Consider the following 20156-nt stretch of genomic DNA (forward strand, 5'->3'; position numbering starts at 1 on the left):
TTAGGGTTTCTTAATGTTAGTATTTGCTTCTTATTGGTGGTTTGGAGAAAACAAGATAACAGCAATTATAAGGTGAATATATTAGATCTTGATGTTTCTCTTGGGTTTATGATGTTTTTATAGACATGGCTCAACTATGCCTGTAGGGAAAAATTAACCAGAATTAACCTAATGTTTCTTAAGAAAAAAATTTTTATGATAAAAATTATTCATCAGAACTTCATAATTGTAAACTTGGAAAAAAAGTAAACACGTAGTACCCCAAATCTTCCACTTTCAAGATAAGGAAATGGAGCCTCAGAAAGATCACATCAGTGATTTCTTAGTAGAACTGAGCAAAAATATGTAGAAGTTAGTAGAGGTAGCTTCTCATTTCTAATCAAGTAAATTTTTTTCCCCAAACCAGTTCTGTAATTTAATTTTTTATGAAATCAACACTGAGATAAGTGTTTATGAAATGAAAATATATTTCAAGACAAAAATATGCTCTTCTGTATGAACATAACCATTTTTCACTCTTCTTTCCAGGAACACTTTTCGAGTATAATCCCACATCTTTCTAAAAGTATTGTATATTTTGACAGTATGAATACTTTAAGCAAAGGACAATACTAATAATCTAGTGTCACTTCTTAATAAGGGAATTATTTTCAAAAAACAAAACCTCTAGTACAATTTTTTTAAAGATTTATTTATTTTTACTTGAAAGAGTTACAGAGAGAGAGAAGGAGAGGCAGGGAGAGAGAGAGAGAGAGAGAGAGAAAGTAAGAGAGAGAGAGTCCATCCGCTGATTCACTCCCTGGTTGGCCACAGCAGCCGGAGCTGAGGCAATCTGAAGCCAGGAGCCAGGAGCTTCTTCCGGGTCTCCTATGTGGGTGCAGGGGCCCAAGGGCTTGGGCCATCTTCTACTGCTTTCCCGGGCCATAGCAGAGAGCCGGATAGGAAGTGAGGCAGCCCACATGGTATGCCAGCACTGCAGGCGATGGCTCTACTCGCTACTCCACAGCACTGGCCCCAGAGTACAATTGTTAATGTGTGTGTGATTTTCCGTCTTCATTCTATAAAAAGCTCTTGGATTACAAAAAAGATAATCAGATACAAGTTAAGTGAGAAAAGTACCTTGAAATCAATGGGAATATGTATGTGTATATATATGTGTATATATATATATAAATATATATGATAAAATACAACCACATTTGACTTGGCAAAATGCTTATGGTTCTAAAGAGAAGAAATTATTCCTTACATTGAAATTGTCTAATTCCTAATTTCTGAAAAGACACAAGTAATCATCTATAAGCTTAAATAACTTTTGAATTTCAGTCTCCAGAATGACTCAGAATCATACACATGAAATCATGTGTGTTTAAGTCTGCTAGTTGCCTAATAAATATTCATTGATTCATTCTTCCTTGGGAAAAATTAATCCAATTAATTAGCATGGCCCATTACTGTCTAGAATAAAGGTCCCATTTTTGGTCTCAATGGCAGTCATGTGTCCGTTTCAGATGGGGCAATGAAAATGAGCTGTTACAGAGCAGGTTATTTCTTCATATATCAAACGTTTCAGCCACTCAGTCCTAGAACCCAGTTTCGAAGGTTTTCTTCTGGGCCCACACATGACACCAATTATCAAAATATTCCTCGCAGGAAGGAAACAGATGGTACACTCAAAAAGGTAATTTTAAAAAATGTAATGAGTGTAACAAAAGGACTGTTTGTAGAGGGAAGGTCAAGGTTAAGGGAACCAAAGACGAAACAATAAAGCACCGAAATGCGGCAAGAGGACTAAGCCATCACTTCTCTTGACTGATGAAACAAAAGGAAGCAGATGATACCCAAACTCAACAAGAAGCAAGAGCTGTGATCCCTGCAGAAGGGTCACTCAGAGGCTGAGGTTGCAGTTAACTGCACACAGCCACTGCAGAGAATTAGCAGGAAGACAAAAGGGGAGAGTAGATACCCTGGTCACTCTCTCCCCGCAAACACCAGTTTCCTGCCAGTACTTCCAATTAGCTGAACTTAATCAGAATGTAAAGGGAACAGAGGCTCTGGAGAAGAATTTTGTAAAGATCAGCCCTCCTGGGCAAAAAACTGGGTATAGATGTTAGGAGAAAAGGCTTAATGACCAAACAGAAAATAATCAACAGAGTCACTATTATCAAGGGTCTTTATTTTAAGCAGATAGATGGGTTCTAACCCAAATCTCCTAACAGACACAGAAGCATAAACACCACATCAGAGGTATGAACAAATTGCTCAGCCAATTTGAGTTGGGGAATGTTTCACTGAGACTCTAATATAATAACTGAATGCTGAAAGAAGATCTGTTATTTGCACAGAGAGAAATCAAGGTTTTAATGAATAGCTTAGCTTGCCTTGAATACAAGTAATGGAGTAAGGAATGTTTAGGTATTGGAGTATAATGTCCAAAACAGTATGTTGAGATTCAATTTCAATGGGTTTTAGATTAATTCTGTTAATAGTAAGAGGAGTGAGTAAGAAGGTAGAGGAAAAAAAATTAAGAATTATTAAAAAGTTGTGGCTATAGAAAAATATTCTGTAAATGGAAGCTTCTGATGTTCTGAGGAAATAGTGTAAAATTAATTCATTTTATTTATTCTTATGTAGATATATCTCAGTCCTAATCACATGCTAATCACTTTCTAGCTTTTGATTGTAACAGGATGTTTCGGGTTTTGTGGTTCAGGTCTATAATTCAGGAAGTTATGGTGGAAAAAATTCAAATTATGAAAAAAATTGAATACATTGTTTTAGAAGAGGTCATGCAATTAAAGAGCCCTAAAATTTAAGCTTCATTAACTTCACAGTAAAACTCTGCCTCGTTCAAGGTTCACACCAATAGGTGCTGTCATAGATATAGGCAATTATAATAAAAAATGAATTTTATAATAGGTAGCATACCATATAAAGAAAAGAAACATCGCTTACTCTTTCTTTATGGAATCCCCACTTTGGATTTCTAATAGGTGTTTCATCATGCCTTAACCAAAGTAGAGAGTATAGCAAAAACACAATATTGTGGGGGAACACTGTTTAATCTGTGTTGGGAGACATATACTGTACAGGATCTTTATGTCAAAACATTAAGATAAAGTGGTCTGTAGGTGGCTAAGTGTACAAAGGTGAGTTTATCACCAAGGACTGGGTTTAAGATGGAAGCTTGCTGTAAGCATGAGGGAGATCCCTGAGCAAGAGATCAAATTATACATGATGAGATTTATTTATTTTTCACGATAAAGTTTAGAGTCACTCATTTTAGCACTTAAATGAAGAATTAATGTACAAAACCTCCAGAAAACCAGTATTTTAAGTTCTCCAGTTAGATAGCAAAACTACCTCCAATGTTGGCACATAATAAATATTTATTTTGCATCATCATGTGAATGAATTCATAGAGTTCCAGTGGGGAGGATGTGCCTTTACTCCAGGATCAACAGGAAGAGTCAGCTGAAAACTCATTTAGTCAAAACGCTGATGGTCTTGCCTTTCCATGCTGACTTTCTATATTGCTTATCAAAGCTGAGTCAAGAGTCAAGTATTGCAGGAATGAAAGACACCCAAGTGAAAGCTGGGTTTTCTTTCACAATCTAGCCACCAAAGCATTTTTGCTGTTATTTCTGCTACATCCTACATCATAATACCTCAGATTCCAGTGGAAAAAGAACCACTGTCTCTTTAATGGAAGATTCAGTGGTAATACGCTGTAAGTTCTAGAATACTATTTGGGATCTGAAACATTTCTCTGCCTTCTGTGAAAAATACAATGTACTGCAGCCTGTATAATTCCAACTTGACTATTTGCTAACTCTGTGGTATGGCCCTCTCTCTCATTACAGTCCTAAGGAAACAGGAGGATAAAGCTAGGGTTTTCCTGAGGAAGTCCCCAGACGTTGAATAGAAAATTTGTATCATATTCCTATAATGGGCAAAAGGTAGACACATCTTCACATCTGGTTGCAACAGAAGTAGATCCAAATGTATTTTCTTTTTTCATTTTGGGAATTTTATTTATTTTTATAGAAAACTTTTATTTAGTAAATATAAATTTCATAAGTACAACTTTTGGATTATAACAGTTCTTCTCCCCATACCCGCCCTCCCACCTCCAAACTGCCCCACCTCCTACTCACTCTCCCATTCCATTCTTCATTAAGACTCATTTTTAATTATCTTTATATACAGAAGATCAACTCTATACTAAGTAAATATTTTAACAGTTTGCATCCACACAGACACACAAAGTATAAAGTACTGTTTGAAGACTAGTTTTACTGTTAATTCTCATAGTACAACACATTAAAAACAGAGGTCCTCCATGGGGATCAAGTGCACAGTGACTCCTGTTTAAGAGTGGATATTTTCCTCTGGTTAAAATTAAAATTTAAAAAATGAGGAAAGAAGGTAGTAGACATTTCTAGGTAATTTTGGAAAATAAAACTAATAATTGTGATATATTTACTTTTCTATTAGATAAACTTCCAAACACAATTACTATTCTTTCATCGATAGCAGCATTGAAAATAGCTTTAGTTTCTAATTACTAGAAAATCAATTATTTTTAAAAATTTTAATTTTAATTTTAATTTTTAATTTGTAGATAGAATTAAAAACATAATGGTATTCCTTCTCTCCCTTCCCCTCTTGCCCCTCTACCTTCTTTCCTTCTCCCTTTCATCCACTTTTATTTTTAGTTTTTGAGATAACATATTTTAAAATTACCTTACAGTAAAGGCTTAATACTTCACCAAATAAGAAATTTAACAAGTAAAAAGCAAAAAGACCCTACTTTATTGGGGACATAGGCAATGTTTGTAAACAGTAATTGAATGGAAAAATGACCATTCCTCTCATATACAGTAAATTTTAAAGTAATCACAGATCATTAAAACTAAGTAGTATAACTTTCTTAACTGTTGGTTTGACAAAGGTATAAATGAAAGTTTTACTAAGATATATTTGCAGCATGAATGATACACACAAACATTTCTTTCTTTCTTTCTTTCTTTCTTTCTTTCTTTCTTTTTTCTCTTTCTTTTCTGTTTGTTTTTTAAATGTTAGCTCCCATATATAAGTGTTTGTCTTTCTGGGTTTGGCTTATTTCACTGAACATGATGTCCTCCAGTTGTGTCCATTTTGCTACAAATGGTAAAATTCCATTCCTTTTCCTTTGTGTGTGTATATATATATACATTTTCTTTTTCCATTCATCTGATGATGGACATCTTGGTTGATTCCAAATTTTGGCTATTGTGAACATTGCTGCTACAAAAATGGTGGTGCATGTACACCTTTTTTTCTTCCAAAGATTTATTTATTTATTTGAAAGTCAGAGTTACACGGAGAGAAGAGCAGCATAGAAAGAAGTCTTCCATCTGATGGTTCACTCCCCAATTGGCTGCAAAGGCCGGAGCTGTGCCGACCGAAAGCCAGGAGCCAGGAGCTTCTTCTGGGTCTCCCATGTGGGTGCAGGGGCCAAGGACTTGGGTCATCTTCTACTGCTTTCCCAGGCTATAGCAGAGAGCTGGTTCGGAAGTGGAGCAGCCAGGTCTCGAACCGGCGCCCTTATGGGATGCTGGTGCTTCAGGCCAGGGCGTTAACCAGCTGCACCACAGTGCAGGCCCTGCAGGTACACCTCTACTATATTGTTTTCTAGTTTTGGGCATAAACCTCCTAGTTGGATTGCTGAATTATAAGGCAAGCCCATTTCTAGTTTTTTGTTTGTTTGTTTGTTTGTTTTTAAGAAATCCCCACACTGTTCTCCACAGTGGTTGCTCTAATTGACATTGCCACCAACAGTGTGTAAGTGCCACCCTTTGTCTACATCCTTACTCTCTGTGTTTTGGATTTTAGCCATTCTGACAGAGGTGAGGTGATATCTCTTTGTGGTATGGATTTATTTCCCTGATGGAAGTGATGTTGAACATATTTTCATATAATTGTTGGCCATTTATATTTCTTCTTTCCAGATCTGTTTATTGAAGTCCTTTTCCCATTTCTTAACTGGAATGGTTATTTTGTTGTTGAGTTCTTTAATTTGTTGATATATTCATATATTAATTCCTTTTTTCCCAATCAGTTGGAAGTCTCTTCACTCTATTGATCATTTCCTTTGCTGTGCAAAAATTTCTGTGTTTGATATAGTCCCATGTTTTTAGTTTGCTTTGCTGTCTGCGCTTTGGGAATCTTCTCCAAGAAGTTGTCCCCACCCCAGTGCCTTGGAGTGTTTCCCCTAAATTTTCTTCCAGCAATCCCTGGTGAACATGATAATCAGGGTCTTGTTCTTGGTGCTGAGGGAGACAAGGTTGGCTGTCCCTTTGCCCTCCCAACCCTTGTCCTACTGGCAAAGCTGAATGATGCTAGAGATTGTGAAATAAATTGCTGTGGCTCTAGGACTGTGTGATATGGATGGAACTTTCCTAGGTCTATCCTAGGAGAGTTCAGCTGGGGCTGTGGTTTATAATACCAACAGCCCTAGTCCTAGTACTAGGGGATGTGGACTGGACCCTGTTCTAATCCTACATGGTTACTACATGGTATACAGTAAAATCTGGAAGTTATGAGTCCAGAGAGGCAGAATGTAGGCAAATTTTTCCCTACATTCACGAGGTGGATTCCAGCAACCCAGAGAAATTTAGAACTAATTGTTACAGTCTTGTGTTGCAGGGTATAGTGGGGTCATTGTCCAGATCTTCCAGTATAAGAGCAAATTTTTTAATAGGCTGCTTCTGGTGTTAGCTCCCAGAGGCTAAGGTGAATCCCCCTTGCTCACATAGAGTGTATGAGTGTAACTCTGATGCTAATGCCCCCAATGTCCCATAGTTGCTCAGATCGCAGTCCATTCTTCAGGCAGAAGTATAACTCAGAGGGTGACTATGGAGTCTCCTCTCAATTAAAACTGTAAGCAGTGTGTGTGCAGCCATTTCTTCCTACCTTGAAAATGGCAAGATGGTAGCTTGCATCTGGCACCCTGCTGCACCGTATGGCTGGCTGCACTGGTGGCCTTTATTTCTTCTCTCTTGTACTTTTTTTTTCCCACTTATTTGTTGAAAGTTTTCATCAATCAGACCCTGGAAATGTAGTCCTTCCTTTGACTTTTTATACCCCAGAGTAGCTTAAGTAAGTGTGGCTATATCCTATTCAGCCTTCTTGGATCCTGAAAATCAATTCTTTACATACGTATAGCTTCTAGTGTAATGTGTAGGCTCGTGCAAAATGATGATATTCATCATTTTAAAACAAATTAGGCTTCAAGAATGTCAATTATACTGGCTGCTCACTTGGCTTTCCCTGAATTTCATTTGAATTCTCTTGTTTGTTTGACATTGAGTCCAATCAGTAGTGAAGTGGGGCTTGTTGACAGCTGCATAGGTCAATTTTGAAAGATCAATTTGAAATGAATGGATTAAAAAAAGAAGTTTGCTGTCAAATATTTTTTGCTCAGTCTTGGCAATGCCATCATTGATTGTGATCAGGGATAAAAAAAAACAACACATTTTTCTCTTTCTCTGTAAAAAAACTTTTAAAGTGTAGTTTTCTGAACATTGGAAAAAAGGTGTAACATAATGGAATAATAAATTCTTTCCTTGGCTCTAAAAATGACATACAAAATAATAGTGCGAGGCATTACTGTATCTATTTTCACTTATCCCATTCCATTCAACCTGTATCCTCTGGAATCCTTGCTCCTCAATCCATTAACCAGCAACACTAAGAACTAGAGAAATAAAGTGTGGTTTTCATACTGTGTGATTTTCTAAAACCTTTAATTAAGTAATTAATGTAAGTATCATACACTGAAACATTTTCTAAACCTGTTTGTTCATACAATTTCTTTCACACACAGCATCTTGGAAGAGGTAAATATCTCCTGATCCATATTCTTTTGGAAAGAGAAATCTTTCTCCTGGTCATTTCTTCTGTCTGTTTTAGTTCCAACAATAATTTCAATCATATACAGTTACATTTACACTCATAACAGAATCATTGAAATATGACTTAAATAGCAGGTGCCAATTAACAGTTGGGAAAAATTTTAACCAATATTCTAAGTAGCATGAGCGACACATATGTAGAAATAACTGTGTAATGAAGAGAGAATTAGGAGAGAGGCCTCTTCAGGAGCAGAGAGGTCTCAGAGGAATGACAATTTGCCCCAAATGGAGGAAAATGGGGAAAAGACGTCAAAACGCTGCCTATGGAGAGCAAGCTTGATTTGAGTTTCGGATGATCAGCTGAGTCTAGTGCCTGGCTGGCAGTAGGTTAGGGCAGCAGACATCTCAGAATTGGGAGCGGGAGTCATACAGTTTGGGTCAGTGCTGTGGCATAGTAGGCTAAGCCTCTGCCTTCGGTACCAGAATCCTAAATGGGTGCCAGTTCATGTCCTGGCTGCTCCTCTTCTGATCCAGCTCTCTGCTATGGGCTGGGAAAGCAGTAGGAGATGGTCCAAGTGCTTGTGACCATGCACCCTTGTGTGAAACCCAGAAGAAGCTCCTGGATCCTGGCTTCATCAGCCCAGCTCCAGACATTGCGACCATTTGGGGAGTGAACCAACGAATGGAAGATCTTTCTCTCTGTCTCTCCCTTTCTCTGTAACTCTACCTTCAAAGAAATAAAATAAAACCTTAAAAAAAAAAGAGTCATGCAGTTGTTAAACTTCAAGTGGCACACACCACGAGACATAATAGAACCTGAGGCCGTGGCCATGCCATGGAGGGGCACACAGGTAATTTAAGGAGCAGGACCTCATCCTGCTGTGTGTTGTTGAAGAAATTCAACATGATGAGGTTAGGCATGAGTAAACTTTTACTTTTGAAACATCACTGCAGTCATAATGGAGAAAGTGAATATAATTCTCTACAATTTTGGCTAGTTAACCAGTCGAAAAATTTGCTAAAGGATATTAGCTCATGAAATCATTGAGATGTATAGGAAAACAGTCTTGACATCGAATTTACCGGAGACCTACTCAGAAAGACTCTGGAAGGTCTTTGAAAGCAGCCTTCCCTGCCAATGCTAATCAACCACAGAGTCTGCAAAACAGACTGAGCCTGAACGCAATACCACCTTCATGACAGCTTAGTAACAGTGAAGCAGACGCCTGGCTGCTCCTTTCAAACTGGAATTTGCCTGTGTGTGTTCAAGTGGTGAGATCCACATCACAGGTCTGCGTACAAGGGAGACTAGGAAAGAGTAGCTTTTGGGTTTTCCCTTTTGAAGAAGAACTGACAAGGTGAGATATTGCCAAATTGTTAAAAGAAGGACTGGTGTTGCAGAGCAGTGTGTTACAGCACCACTTTGCACACCCACATCCCATAATGTAGCACTAGTTTGGGTCCTCACTACTCTACTTGCCATCAGGCTGACTGCTAGTGAACCTGGGAAGGCAGTGAAGTGACTCAAGTGTTTGGGCCCCTGCCAACCATGTTGGAGACCAGGATGGAGTTCCAGGTACCTGGCTTCTACTTGACTCCAACTGGATTTTCTGGACATTTAGGAAGTGAACCATTGGATGGAAGATCTCTCTGTCTCACCCGCTCTGTTACCCTGCTTTTCAAATAAATGAATAAATAAGTCTTTAAAAATATAAACTAACAAAATTCATTCAAAAGATGTAGGCAGGCAGGGTTGAAAACCATTAACCGCAAGTGGAAGACACTATCAAAAACAACACATTAGCCTAGGCGAGAAAAAAATTATGACCAAAATGCATACAATGGGTAGCAGCATGATCCAGAAGATGAAGAAAGAAAGTCAAAAATTAGTTAGGATACAGAATAATCAATATGTTATGAGTCTACCTTTTTATTCTAAAATATCAGGTGATGGCAGATATTTCAGCACAAAACTAAAAAAGGATACGAGGAATATGGAGGAAGAAAGAAATAGGAGTTCATGAGTATTTTTAAATTTTAAGATTTATTTATTTGAAAGGCGGAGCAAGAGAGAGATTCAGAGAGACAGAGACAAAGGGTGGTATCTTCCATCTGCTGTTTCACTCTGTAAATGGCCACAATAGCCAGGTCTAGAACAGGCTGAAGCCACGAGCCAGGAATTTCAACTCGGTCTCCCACATGGTGTCAGGGACCCAAATACGTGTGCTATCACCCACTGCTTCCCAGGAACATTATAAGGCATCTGCATTGGAAGCAGAGTAGTCAGGGCATCAACTAGAGCTCCAATATGGGACACAGGGTCTCAAGTGGCTGCTTAATCCTCTGAACCACAATGTCTATCCTGCAAATATTTCAGAATACAATGGCTCCTACGCTGAATACAATGAGATTAGTTTAACTGTGAATGTCTACCAAAAACTATCTAGCAGAAAAAAATGATACACGTTTGACACTCAGTCCAGTATTCGAGGGTAAAAGAATACATTAGAAAACGTAAGTATAGCCGGCGCCGTGGCTCAACAGGCTAATCCTCCGCCTTGCGGCGCCGGCACACCGGGTTCTAGTCCCGGTCGGGGCACCGATCCTGTCCCGGTTGCCCCTCTTCCAGGCCAGCTCTCTGCTGTGGCCAGGGAGTGCAGTGGAGGATGGCCCAAGTGTTTGGGCTCTGCACCCCATGGGAGACCAGGAGAAGCACCTGGCTCCTGCCATCGGAACAGCGCGGTGCGCCGGCCGCAGCGCGCTACCGCGGCCGCCATTGGAGGGTGAACCAACGGCAAAAGGAAGACCTTTCTCTCTGTCTCTCTCTCACTGTCCACTCTGCCTGTCAAAAAAAAAAAAAAGTATATGAGTGGAAGTTAACACCCTAAAATGAATTTGAATACCTGGTGAATGTGAAACAATTTGTAATAACCTATGCTAAATAAGAAAGTTACAGCCCTGTGTGTATGATGTTTAGGTGGTTAGCCCAGTCACCAGCCCAAAAGGAAAGGCAGACTTAGTAGTTAATTGGTGGTGTTTTTTTTTTTTTTTCTGATTGATGTTTTAATGAATAACCGAATAGTTTTAAAATAACTCAAGTTTATTCTGTCAGCCTTCTTGTATTCCTTGGGAAGCTGCTAGGACAGGTTGTTTGTTTCCGGCTCTGATGGGTGCTGCATTCCTTGGCAATGGCCTCTCTCCATCTGCAAAGCCTGCAAAGCATCATCTTCCAATTTCTGGACTCTGATTCTTCTGCTACTCTTAAAGCCTGCTACGATTAATCTTCCCTCTTGAACAATCCAGGACCGTTTCTTAATTTTTTGGTCATCAAGTAGCATTTTTAATTCCACCTTCCATCTTAAATTTCCCTCTCATATTCTCAGAACACATTCACAGGTTCTAGAAATTAGGACATGGCTGTCTTCAGAGGTCTGGGGACAGCAGCAGGCCTACCACAGGCGATAGCCAATTCTAATCTTCAGTTTGTACCCCATTTTCCATTTACTCACTGCCATAGCTCTTTCATGCCTGCATTGCTTCTGGACCTTCTGTGTATGCCTGACTAAGGGCTGACTAAATATGGAATTGAGCTCTGGATGTATCTGACCAACATAAGAACTTTCCTGACGGAGTAAATCGTTCATACAAAGCCCTTGAAGTTTGAGATATGCTGAGGCAGAGACGTGTGTGAAGGAAGGAGGAGCACATGAAAACACAGGGAATTATGTGAGAGGCATTTTGAATGGGACTGAAAAACATTAGATTTTGAGCATATGAGGGACTTCAGTTGATCTACATAAGGGTAGCCAAGCACCACCCACGATCTGGGAGCCTGTAAGATAGGCTCTTTTCATCTTAAGGGGCACTCCACTTATAGTTGGTCTTGTTCCAGTTTGGTTTATGCTAATTAACAAAAGTACATGTTTCAGAACTCAATTTCTGGGAATAACTGACCATGCAGGGGACACAGCCATTGTTGATGGCCGAGACCGCTCCAGCTCACAAAACAAATTCGTTAGATGAGATAGAGACTTCCAGACCCAGGACAGGCAGGGCCTGCACCACTCATCTCATAAGCGGGAAGCAGCTATAGAAGATCTGATGATTCTATGCCCTTCAACATCGCTTTGGATTAATGGATGGAGTTTCTGAGGGGGGAATGTTGTAGGCAGGTGTATAAGATAAAATTGACCAGGTGTGCGAGCTGGAAGACCACGCCTACACCACATCCTTGTGTGACCTCATTCCCCTGCCTGACCACACCTGTGTGCCCCACGGCCAATCAGGCTAATTAACCACTTCCCTTTGGAAGTGGGTTGATTAAAGGCCTGAAACACGGTGGGTCTAGCCCTTTTGCCCTGTTTCACCATTGTGGACCCTTGCTGCCCCTGCGTCTTCAGGGTATGTGGCCTTCGGGCCACCCGCTCCATGTTTTCTGGCCTGCACACTCCTCCATGTGGCTGGCTCCTGGTGCAAGGTATGAATCCAGATTTCCCTTTTTCACACAGGGCCCTCACTTTCCTATGCATTCCTCTTACTGAATAAAAAGCTTAAAACTTAAAAAAATAAATAAAAAGAAGTGAATCAGTTGAAATTCCTTTTAAAAAGCTCACTCGGGCTGGCACTGTGGCATAATTGGTAAAGCTGCTGTCTGCAGTGCCGGCTTCGGATTGGTGCAGCTCCAGCTGTTGTGGCCTCCTGGGAGTGAATCAGTGGATGGAAGTCCTCTCTCTCTCTCTCTCTCTCTCTCTCTCTGCCTCTGCCTCTGCCTCTCTGTAGCTCTGTGAGCAGCCACAGGCAGTTGCCCCTTTTGTTTACATTTAAACATATGGATGGAGACATCCCTGCACAGACAATTAGGCTAAGGAGATTCCTGGAAGAGGCAGGAAGAACTGTATCTCACTGCTAGACTTCTCACAAGAGATGATGTAGATAATCAGTCACACCTGAAACCTGCATTTATCACCTGGGTGTTTTACTCTACCCTTGTAATCAATGATTGATAACGTTTTACGATCTGTTAAGTAGAAGAACCTTGTCTGGAACTCTTTGTAACCCCAAAAGTCTTTTAGATATGTAAATCCTCTGTGTGCCTTCTTGTATACAACTGGTCATGTTTAAACACTACTGGACTTGTTGAATAAAGGAGCCTTGATCAGGCTTTGTCTTGGCTCCATTCTTTGCGTCCTTGTCCCCTCATTCCCACTCTCTGTTTCAGGAAACCCGGTTCTTTGTGCTGCAGGCCAGCACATAGCTCTGCCTTGCAAATAAATAAATAAATCTTAAAAAAAAAAAAAACAAAAAACAACAACAAAAAAAAACCTCATTTAGATCACATGGAGACTAAACTGCAGTTGTATAAGTATCTTAAATTTCTAGATTCCTCCATCCATATTTTAGTAACACCATTACAGTATGCATTATGTTGTATGTACCTGCCCTCACTCTGAACTCAACAGCTTTTTCAATAGTCGTTAGCATTAACGTTCTTTTAATATTTGATACGATTTGATTCCTAAGTATTCTTAGATTTATTTATTTATTTGAAAGGCAGTGTTACACAGAGAGAAGGAGCGGTAGAAAGAGAGAAATCTTCCATCTGATGGTTCACTCTCCAATTGGCCGCAATGGCTGAAGCTGCGCCGATCTGAAGCCAGGAGCCAGGAGTTTCTTCCAGGTCTCCCACATGGGTGCAGGGGCCCAAGGACTTGGGTCATCTTCTACTGCTTTTCCAGGCTATAGCAGAGAGCTGGATTAGAAGTGGAGCAGCCAGGTCTTGAACCGATGCCCACATGGGATGCTGGTGCTTCAGGCCAGGGCATTACCTGCTGCGCCACAGTGCAAACCCCTCTTCTTCTTCTTCTTCTTCTTTTTTTTTTTTTTTTAAATTGAAGGCATAGTGTGTCTCATGCTTATCAGGTTCCTTTTATTCCCTTATATGTGCAGCTAAGTTATGAGCTAAGAAAACATCCTCAAGTTATGATTTCTGTGTTCTTTCTGTCTCATTCTCTAAAGACTTAAATACAAGGAAAAACAGCTCACAAAATAAACACACATAAGCTTCTCAAAAGAGGCAGTGATTGGCACCTGTAAGTTACCCAGGTGTTGAAATTTCTTTCTGCAGCATCTATAGCATGGGGTTAGGGTGCCCAATTCATATTAAAAATAGAAAACTGTCAAATTTTAAAAAATGTCATTGCTAATATAATTTATTAAGAGGCAATTTTCTCACCATAATTTTAAAATGGTAGATTTTTGTTTCTTCTAAAAATGCTAATGCAGTATTAAAATTCCAGAGTTTCTGGGAAAATGTTTTAAAAACTTGGATTTTTCATAGGATAAGAAAGAAATGGATGATTATTTGAAAATAATTTACTAAACAGTAATATTTTATATATTTTCATCATATCTACTGTCACATTTAATCTAATTATTGTACATAAACTCATTAAAATAACCATAGTCTACATAGTGTATAATTTCTGTCTTCCATGTAAGCTGTTTGAAATATCCACTACCATTCATACTGTATCTGATACTGAAAAATTACAATTAAATAGGAATTATGAGTCATATTTGATATTGAATCATATATAGATAGCATATTTGAATGATTATAAGTGTGTTGAAAATGGTTTTTATTGTTGATATTAATTTTATAATAGTATTTAGAATGTATTTGCCATTCTATAATGAGAATGGGTTCCAATAAATTACTGGAATTCCCTGGAAGACCCTTAATTAGTCGGAAAAAAAGATCTACATCTTTTCCAGAGCAGCAAGTTATAAAAATGTCTTCTCCCAAAGGAAAAATAAACCTGCCTCTGGAAGTCAGTATGCTGATCTGTTATATCCTGTCAGCTTATATGCTCATCGTACAAATTCAATGTTAATTACTCTACCAAATTTAAACTACGATAATGATATAAACTGAATTAGCACACTTCTGAAATCTAAATTTATATATGCTCTTTATTAAAAACTAAACCATTTAGAGTACTCTAAAAAGTTAATAGGAAATGCATTTGAAATAGTAAGTTTATTTTGGTGCAAAATTTTTGAAATGCATTCATTTTTTAATAATTCATTGTTCATAATACATAGGTTCTAAGAATTTTGTAAAGACCCTTCATATGTTAATCTTCTGAATAATGTAAATGACTGATATTAAAATGATAGAAATGTTTAAACCTGTTCATCAAAGGTCATGTGTCCCATTTTTCTCGTCTGTAAATGGGGATAATGTTAATAATCATTCTTTAAGTTATTTTCATTTTAATTCGTTGAAAAGTCACAGAGACAAGACAATATTTAAAAGTTACAAGAAGACAATCTACTTAATATAACATTTGATTCCTAGCATTGTTTAAATATATATTTCTTTAACATATGTAATATGTTGTAAAAGTCATAGTTTTGTTCTAATATTTAAAATCATAACTTCTATGTGGATATCTTATTTGCGTCTAACTTATTGAAATAATATAAAAGAGGCATTCCTTTTCCATCTCTAGGATCCAATTCTATGTAATTTGGACAGTTATTATGTTATAGTTAAAGGTTTTGTTTTACTTTTCCATTTTATCAGTTATTACTGTTACCTGGAATTTTTAAGCATAGACAACATTTAAAAATTAGAGTTTAAATGATATAAGAAGACTGAAACTCCCTGTATGTATGGATAGAACAGATCAATATTTTCATAAATTATCAGAACAAGTCTTCCTAACAGAAATAAAAGTGTCAATTCTATTACATTTAGTCCAGATGATATTAACATTTTATAGGACAAGGGTACTTTAAATTATATTGTAAAGTGTATTTGAATAAAATTAAACAACATTTGAGTAATTTTGAAAACTTAGTCTTCAGGCTAATGTATAAGCATTTCTATTAGTTTTAGTGCCTATAAAAGCTTACCATTTTACTTACTTACTTATTTATTTATTTATTAGCAAAATGCTGAGACTTTTTGAGTCTTAGGGAACCCTATTCCAATAGGAAGAGGGATTCCTGGACCCAAAGAAATGTGCCCACTTTGAGTGTGTGCTCCCTCCTTCTGAGTGCCAGTTCTGGCTCATAGGATGCTAAACTTTGCAGCCCAAATTGTTCCAAGCTTTCATCCAATGCCTACCCAGATTTCTTCAGTAGGACCTGGTTTATGAAAATGGATCATGGATCCATTACTGGGCATAATCCTAATCCCAAGAGATGGCCAATCGGCAGCTCTTTGTTGATGGTGGTTTTTTTTTTTTTTTAAATTATTATTTGACAGGCAGAGTTATAGAGAGAGAGAGAGAGAGAAGCCTTCCATTGGTTCACTCCCCAAATGGCCACCACAGCCGGCACTGCGCTGATCTGAAGCCAGGAGCCAGGCGCCCAGCGCCCTTTCCTGGTCTCCCATGCTGGTGCAGGGGCCCAAGCACTTGGACCATCCTCCACTGCCCTCCCCGGCCACAGTAAAGAGCTGGACTGGAAGAAGAGCAACTGGGACTAGAACTTGGCACCCATATGGGATGCCAGCAACGCAGACAGAGGATTAGCCAAGTGAGCCACAGCACTGGGACCCAATGGTGGTTTTTATGTGAACAGAATCTGAAAATACAGCCTTGGATACTAAAGCACTGTATATGGAACCCTAAAAATGGTGATTGGTGAGTTAAGCTATGAATTCTAAAATTGAATGTGGCATGCCACCCTCATCTTATACTGACAAATTTAAAAGGCTGGCACGGATGGGGCTAGCTTCTAGGAGTGACTGGTAGGGGAGAAAATACTTACAGAAGAGTGTGATTTGACATGCAGATCCTCCCTTTATTTTTAGGAATATTTCGAGTGTGAAACATAACCCAGACAGAATTTTATGTTTGTATGTGAGTATTGTTTCAATATTAATTAAATGAGATGGTCACTCCATAATCCCAGGTTAAATTTCTTGTCTCAAGAAGATCCTATAGTTTAATGAAGTTCTTTTAGACATAGCTAAATTGCTAAGATACCGAATAGAGCTTCAATTTGATAATTATAGTTTTAAACATCTTAACTCATTAACTTCATACTTCCCCTTATAGCAATAGGTCTCCTGATATTTCTATGATTATTTTAGACTAACTAAATTTTACAACTTTATGACTTACTTTAATATCAAATACAGTGTGAAGTTATGTTTGTGTTATTTTGATTAAAATATAACTGTGCAAATGAGGGATGTATAGCCTGTATATAATCATCTAACATTTTATCTTATAGATGTGAAACACAGATGGCTCCTCCAAGGGCATTTTATCTGAAATTGTTCATGATTTGTGACTTGCAGCATAAACACAGTAAGTATCAAAAATGAATTTTTCATTGGTGAATATAGTATTCTATTAACCACTATGATAAGTATTCAGATAGGTTTTCTTTGATAAATTTAACTGTATTCCAATTGTGTAGAATGGCTGAAGTATTTTTAACACTTCCACACATGGATAAGAAAGATATAAAAATCCAGTGAGGAAGGACAACACAGGGCTTTGGCACTATAGGCTACATTCTTAGAAAGTCCTGTGCCCAGCCACGGCTGTAGGTGCATTCGGGATGCCAACTCCAGAGCTCATAAAATTCCTGCCTGATACTGAAAGGAGAGGGTGAGCCTGCAGTGACATCCCCTCTCCATCCCTTTTTGGATTTATTTATTGGAAAGTCAGAGTTATAGAGGCAGAAGGAGAGACAGAGAAGCAGAAATCTTCTAACCGCTGGTTCACTCCTCAAATGGCCACAGCAACCTGGGCTGGGCCACACTGAAGTCAGGAGCTAGGATCTTCTTCCAGGTCTCCCACATAGGTGACAGGGGCCCAGAGATCTTGAGCTATCTGCTGTTGCTTTCCCAGGCACATTAGCAAGGAGCTGGATTGGAAGTGTAGCAGCGGGGGCTCGAACCAGCACCCATATATGATGCAGGTGCTGCAGGCAGTACTACTGTGCCACAGTGCAGGCTCCAATATAATGACCCTTTTAACATGTGGTCAGAATGCCTTAAAGGTGTTTGGAAGTTGACAGAACAAATGATTTCAACTTTTTTGTGCTTGCTTGCAAATAAACCTAGAGTTAATAAATGTCTGCATCAGTGGCAGGACCTTGTTGACACTTGTTTTCGATACAATCTGTTGAACTAGTTATGCAAGAGTAGTTGATTTTCACACATACCAAATGCTTTTGCAGGCTACAGTACATTATTCAGTTTGGGGACAAAAGTAAAGTCTAGGACATAAAATTGTTGCTCCTTTGCATTAAGTAAAATGGAAACCAATATGAAAGGATCTAGAGTAAAAGACAAACGTTGACTGGATTAGAAAGCATGACTGAGGGTGCCAGAGGTTCATTGATTTTAAGAGAATTTTCAAACAGGTTTTATCTGAATGTAAAAATTGGAAGTTAATCTTAGGATCCATTTCCAAGGAAGTTTTGATTCATAAGTTGCTACTCCTCACTTCTTTGAAGTAACTCAAAATTATCTTGATTTCTGAGTTTCCCCAGAAATCACAGTCCAGAATCAGGCTTCCATGAGCTTGCCCCATGCAGAGATTAAATACCTAGTGCCAAGTACAAGGTACATCATTCCTTCTGATAAAGAGGGTGTTCTCACTGCTTCTATTTCCTTTAAGAAACCTGAGATTTGCCTGGTGCTCTCATTTAAGCAAAGGAGAAATGCACCAACAGGTTTTGTTACCTGTCTTTTGGAGTAAGTAGAGTCTTTCTTCCAATCTCCCTTAAATTCTAGGGTATCAGTCACCTCCTTCCTGTTTTTAAGGGTTCCTTGTAGCACCAAATGAATTTATAATTCATTTCCTTCCATTCAAACATATATACTTGGTTTCTCTGCCATCCACTTCAGTTTCTTATGCCCTTCAGAAGTCATTTGTCTCTGTTATATTTTCCAATCCTTTGATAGAGAATTCCTAGGATTCTATATGATAATCTAACATTGATTCCAGCTGTTTCATTTATTCATAAATCTTACTCTTTAGAAGGACATCATTGTGGCAAATTTTATTTTGACAGGCAGAGTTAGACAGTGAGAGAGAGAGAGACAGAGGAGAAAGGTCTTCCTTCCGTTGGTTCACTCCCCAGATGGCCACTATGGCCAGCGTGGTGTGCTGATCCGAAGCCAGGAGCCAGATACTTCTCCCATGCGGGTGCAGGGCCCAAGCACTTGGGCCATCCTCCACTGCCTTCCTGGGTGTGACAAATGTTTAAAGTGATTATTTTCATTCCGTTTGAAAGACAGAAAGAAAGAGGAAGAGGAAGAGGAGGAGGAGGAGGGAGAGGGGAGAGAGAGAGAGAGAGAGAGAGAGAGAGAGAGAGAGATTGATTGATTTGCTGGTTCACTCTCCAAATGCCCAGAGCTGGGCCAAACTGAAGCCAGGAGTGCAGAACTCAATGGAACTCTCCCCATGTGACAGTGACCACAAACTGGAACTAACTGGCTGTCACCCACAGTGAAGATTAGCAGGAAGCTGCAAGAGAAGGGGAGAAGCCAGAACACCAGACACTGGGCAACTCTGCTGGCAACTTAAGTTCTGCGTCACATTATTGCCCTGTGTCAGATTTGTTACAGATTTGTAAGATGGAGTTTTGTTAAATGTATTGATCCGTGTTATTAATAAGGAGTTTAGTTTATTTGAATGCAATTAAAAAAGAATCAGCAATGTTCTTTTCATACATCGAAAGTGTTATAAGTAGATTTTAGAATTAAATGTTATATAATAAAGATTTAAAACAAATTGATTTTTTCAAAAAGCATGAGTATTTTTTAAAACTTTGTAGAAAATAATATGGTTCACTTTACCACAAATTGAGATCAACATATAAAGCTAGGGTAGTTAAGAGCATTAAATTAGTATAAGAGTAAACAAATGTGACAATTATACATATTTTTCAAAAAGGAGAGGTAGGCTTCTGCAGAGTAGAGTGCCAGAGAGGGCATGGAAGCACCATGCCCAGTCTCACATACTTCTGCCAGAGCATTTCTTCATCTATACCCTTTGTAATGTTCTTCATGCAAAATTTTAAACATCCTCATGATCTGACACCATTTGGTATTGGGACAAAGCCCACTCGCATGAATTTTTTTAATCCTGGAGTCAAAATTTCATTAAACATTTTGAGGGAGGAAGATGGAAAAGTACACAATAAAAAAGGAGAAGAGGAATGTTAAAACAATTTGATGAATTCCTAGTTTGATAAAGAAACAATTGTGAAAAACAACCATAA

The sequence above is a fragment of the Lepus europaeus genome, chromosome 2, assembly GCF_033115175.1.
Source record: "Lepus europaeus isolate LE1 chromosome 2, mLepTim1.pri, whole genome shotgun sequence".
Taxonomy (NCBI): Eukaryota; Metazoa; Chordata; class Mammalia; order Lagomorpha; family Leporidae; genus Lepus; species Lepus europaeus.